This window comes from Salvelinus alpinus, chromosome 16, assembly GCF_045679555.1.
Source record: "Salvelinus alpinus chromosome 16, SLU_Salpinus.1, whole genome shotgun sequence".
NCBI classification, from domain to species: Eukaryota; Metazoa; Chordata; class Actinopteri; order Salmoniformes; family Salmonidae; genus Salvelinus; species Salvelinus alpinus.
Window position 1 is genome coordinate 17,422,054 of NC_092101.1, and position 5,237 is coordinate 17,427,290.

Consider the following 5,237-nt stretch of genomic DNA (forward strand, 5'->3'; position numbering starts at 1 on the left):
AAAACATCCCCAACAGCATGATGCTGCCACCACTATTATTCACTATATGGATGGTGCCAGCTTTCCTCCAGACGTGCCTCTTGGCATTCAGGCCAAAGAGTTCAATCTTGATTTCATCAGACCAGAGAATCTTGTTTTCATTGTCTGAGAGTCCTTTATGTGCCTTTTGGCATTCTCCAGGCAGGCTGTCATGTGCCTTTTACTGAGGAGTGGCTTCCGTCTGGCCACCCTACCATAAAGGCCTGATTGGTGGAGTGCTGCATAGATGGTTGTCCTTCTGGAAGGTTCTCCCTTCTCCACAGAGGAACTCTGGAGCTCTGTCAGAGTGACCATTGGGGTCTTGGTCACCTCCCTGACCAAGGCCCTTTCCCTCGATTGCTCAGTTTGGCCGGGCGGCCAGCTCTAGGAAGAGTCTTGGTGGTTCCAAACTTCTTCCAAATTAAGAATGTTGGAGGCCACTTTGTTCTTGGGGACCTTCAATGCTGCAGACATTTTTTGGTACCCTTCCCCAGATCTGTGCCTTGACAGAATCCTGTTTCGAAACTCTATAGACAGTTCCATCGACCTCATGGCTTGGTTTTTGCTCTGACATGCATTGTCTACTATGGGACTTATATAGACAGGTGTGTGCCTTTCTAAATCATATCCAATCAAACTAATTTACCACAGGTGGACTCCAATCAAGTTGTTGAAACAACTCAAGGGGAATCAATGGGAACAGGATCCACCTGAGCTCAGTTTCGAGTCTCATAATAAAGGGTCTCAATACTTGTGTAAATACATTTTTTTAAATATTTTTTAAAATATAAATTTTCCAACATTTCTATAAACCTGTTTTCGCTTAGTCATTATGGGGTATTGTGTGTAGATTGATGAGGGAACACAATTTTTTAATACATTTTAGAATAAGGCTGTAACATTTGGAAAAATTCAAAGGGTCTGAATACTTTACCGAATGCACTATATATACACAATAGAATTAAAATATACTAATAATGCTTATAATAAATACTACAGTTTTTTAAAGGGAATACTTGAATATGGTGTGGTGGGTGGTGCAGTGAGGTGTTCGGAGTGACTTTGGATTGTAGTTATGGGACCTTTCCCATCTCCTCTTGAGAGTCTTCAACTTCCTTGTATCCAAGCGGTATTGTCTGTGAGAGAAAGACGAAAACGCTATTAGATGGGAAATTGTTGTGGACTACCTGTATTCTTACTTAATGGTGCGGAATATGAGACATCACACAGACACATGTTAGCTAGCAAGCTACAACACACAGGTATAGTTACTAGAGCAATATGAGGCATGAAGCCAATGTAATTCCTTTACTGTCCACCATCATCATCAAACCAGTTTTGCTCCTCATGAGAGGTACTGAGTCTAGCTAGGTTAGTTAGCTACCTACAGTAGCTATAACATTAGACTACAGTACATTTTAGGTCTATGAAACACAGCTAGCTAGCTAAACTTGGATAGTAATGGTACTAGCAGGCCTCGTTATGGTGGAATTGATCGCCAAATTGTACTGTACTGAAGAACACTGCCTTGCGTAAAAAGAGAGGTTATATTTCTAGCTAGCTACCAACAGCAAAACAACTTAATCGTTTGTCATTTGCCCTTCTGAGTCCTGGTCCAGCTAGTATATGCTGACACCGCTGCTTGATGGTCTCGCAATTATTTTTCTTGGTGTCTCAACTCCTCTTCAGTCTATTCCGGCTCAAATAAATAGGGATGTATGTTCCTAAGTAAAATAAATATCATAAAATGTTGTCGTTGTCCAGCTCTTCTTGGAAAGAGGAATCATCAGAAGCAGCTACTGCAGCTAATTATTTAGCAGTCTCGGATAGACAGTGCAATATAGCTCCATGCTATTGGGATCTTGCAATCTGTGAAACACAAAGGCCACAAACATGACTCCATTCATTTTTAAATCAGACAGCAGGCTCAATCAACCAATGGTGTCATTGGTTGAACTCTCCCGGCGCGAAAATTCCAAAATGCAGCTATAGTGCATAATTATGTCTGAAACACCCTCTCATCAATCAGAATTATGTAGGGAGACAGGAAAAACACCCCAAATACTCTCTAGAGGTGAAGTTTCCATTTAAGTCACAGGTTTGTATGGGGAATTCATTTTGTTGTCTTTTAACAGGAATTCAAGGTGAGGAAAGATCCTTAAACAAACACAAACGTGGTACAAAGGAGTGAAGGTGGAAACTGTGCTGAAAGAATGTGTGGCTCTTCTTTCTACTGCTAGCGTGCTCACGGCACCTCCTGTCAGGGAAGAAAAAACCCAGGAAGAAAGAAACTGGGGAAATGCAAAACAAAGGCATCCTCCCCTAGTCTCCCCTGGTCTGGTGAGTGATTGATTATGACCTGTCTGCTTCTCTGCTCTTTACTATTTACTGACTGTCTTTTAGCAAAGTCTACTAAGATTGACTTTATATGTGCTATTGGAGTTGAAGGAGTTTTGCACAAGTGGATAATTTTTTTTTTCCTATATTGCCTAATTGTAGACTAAGAAATGAAGAGTTTCATTCCAAATCTCTATATATCCATTTTCTGAAATGTTGGTAAATTATCTTTTGTTGTTTAAATAAATGATGAAAGAGATTGGTGTGTTTTTTCACTATCTAATCATGGCATGGGGTTGTTCAATGACAGACATATTATTTGTTTAAAATCAATCACTTAATGGTTTTATTTAGCAAAATGCTATGAATACGCCTCACTCTTAGAGAAACAAGTAGTACTGCTAGGTATTACACAGTCAAATGTAACAAATAACTCAATTTTTTTTAAAGAAATTTATAAATTATGCATTTGTGACATCAAAATATATACAGTTGAAGTTGGAAGTTTACATACACTTAGGTTGGAGTAATTAAAAGTTGTTTTTCAACCACTCCACAAATTTCTTGTGAACAAACTATAGTTTTGACAAGTAGGTCAGGACATCTACTTTGTGCATGACACAAGTCATTTTTCCAACAATTGTTTACAGACAGATTATTTTACTTATAATTCACTGTATCACAATTCCAGTGGGTCAGACGTTCACATACACTAGGTTGACTGTGCCTTTAAACAGCTTGGAAAATTCCAGAAAATTATGTCATGGCTTTAGAAGCTTCTGATAGGCTAATTGACATCATTTGAGTCAATTGGAGGTGTACCTGTGGATGTATTTCAAGGTCTACCTTCAAACTCAATGCCTCTTTGCTTGACATCATGGGAAAATCAAAAGAAATCAGCCAAGACCTCAGAAAACAAATTGTAGACCTCCACAAGTCTGGTTCATCCTTCGGAGCAATTTCCAAACACCCTGAAGGTACCACTTTCATCTGTACAAACAATAGTACGCAAGTATAAACACCATGGGACCACACAATCGTCATACCGCTCAGGAAGAAGACGCGTTTTGTCTCCTAGAGATGAACGTACTTTGGTGCGAAAAGTGTAAATCAATCCCAGAACAACAACAAAGGACCTTGTGAAGATGCTGGAGGAAACAAGTACAAAAATATCTATATACACAGTAAAACAAGTCCTATATCGACATAACCTGAAAGGCTGCTCAGCAAGGAAGGTGCCACTGCTCCAAAACCGCCATAAAAAGCCAGACTACGGTTTGCAACTGCACATGGGGACAAAGATCGTACTTTCTGGAAAAATGTCCTCTGGTCTGATGAAACAAAAATAGAACTGTTTGGCCATAATGACCATCGTTATGTTTGGAGGAAAAAGGGGGAGGCTTGCAAGCCGAAGAACACCATCCCAACCGGGAAGCACGAATGTGGCAGCATTATGTTGTGGGGGTGCTTTGCTGCAGGAGGGACTGGTGCACATGGCATCATGAGGAGGGAAAATTAGGTGGATATATTGAAGCAACATCTCAAGACATCAGTCAGGAAGTTAAAGCTTGGTCGCAAATGGGTCGGTTGGACAATGACCCCAAGCATACTTCCAAAGTTGTGGCAAAATGGCTTAAGGACAAAGTCAAGGTATTGGAGTGGCCATCACAAAGCCCTGACCTCAATCCTATAGACAATTTGTGGGCAGAACTGAAAAAGTGTGTGCGATCAAGGAGGCCTACAGACCTGACTCATTTACACCAGCTCTGTCAGGAGGAATTGGCCAAAATTCACCCAACTTATTGTGGGAAGCTTGTGGAAGGCTACCCGAAATGTTTAACCCAAGTTAAACAATTTAAGGCAATGCTACCAAATACTAATTGAGTGTATGTACTTTTCTGACCCACTGGGAATTTGATGAAAGAAATCATTCTCTCCACTACTTTTCTGACATTTCACATTCTTAAAGTGAAGTGGTGATCCTAACTGACCTAAGACAGGGAATCTTTACCAGGATTAAACGTCAGGAATTGTGAAAAACTGAGTTTAAATGTATTTTGCTTAGGTGTATGTAAACTTCCGACTTCAGGTGTATATATATATACAGTATATAAAGAGAGATCTGTACATAAAGCACTTACATTTGACATTTTAGTCATTTAGCATATGCTCTTATCCAGAGCGACTTAATACAATAAGTATATTCAAGATAGCTAGGTGAGACAACCACATATCACAGTCAAATACAGGATATGAACATTCCATTCCAGCTGAACAATGGATACATAGTGTGCTTTGCCCCCACCCCTAAAAAAAACATTTTCATACACATCTAAAATCTATTAATTAAAAATATGAGAACAGTAATATTGTACTCACACGTGAAGGTACCCATAAGCAATCATTTCTGATGAAAAAACACAAATGTGAAACATTTGTGGAAACAGCATTTTGGAAATAAACTTTCAAATGCACAGTGTCGATGATGTAGAGAAGATCATTTCCAAAGGATCCAGAGAGAGCCCTCCCTCAGCTGTGTTGTTGTTCATTCATATATATATATATTTGATTTATGGGTAATTTTCAATCCTCCACGAACCCCATTGTTTAATTGGCGGTATTCATAAAGAAAATTAAAAAATACTTTCTTCTTTTCGGCCACACAGTGGGCGGTTTGTAAGCTCTTTGTTTGTTCTTTTCCTTTTTTTGTTTTGCTTTCCTCTCCTCAAGCTGCAAGTCTTTAGTCAGAGCTTTGCTTTGACAGGTGAAGATCAACTAGAGCCATCGCTATTGGCAACCATGTGGGATTGGAAGGAAAGGTGGCACTGGGGTCAGCGGCAGCGGGGTTATTCTATACCTATGCAATAACACACCCAGCCCCT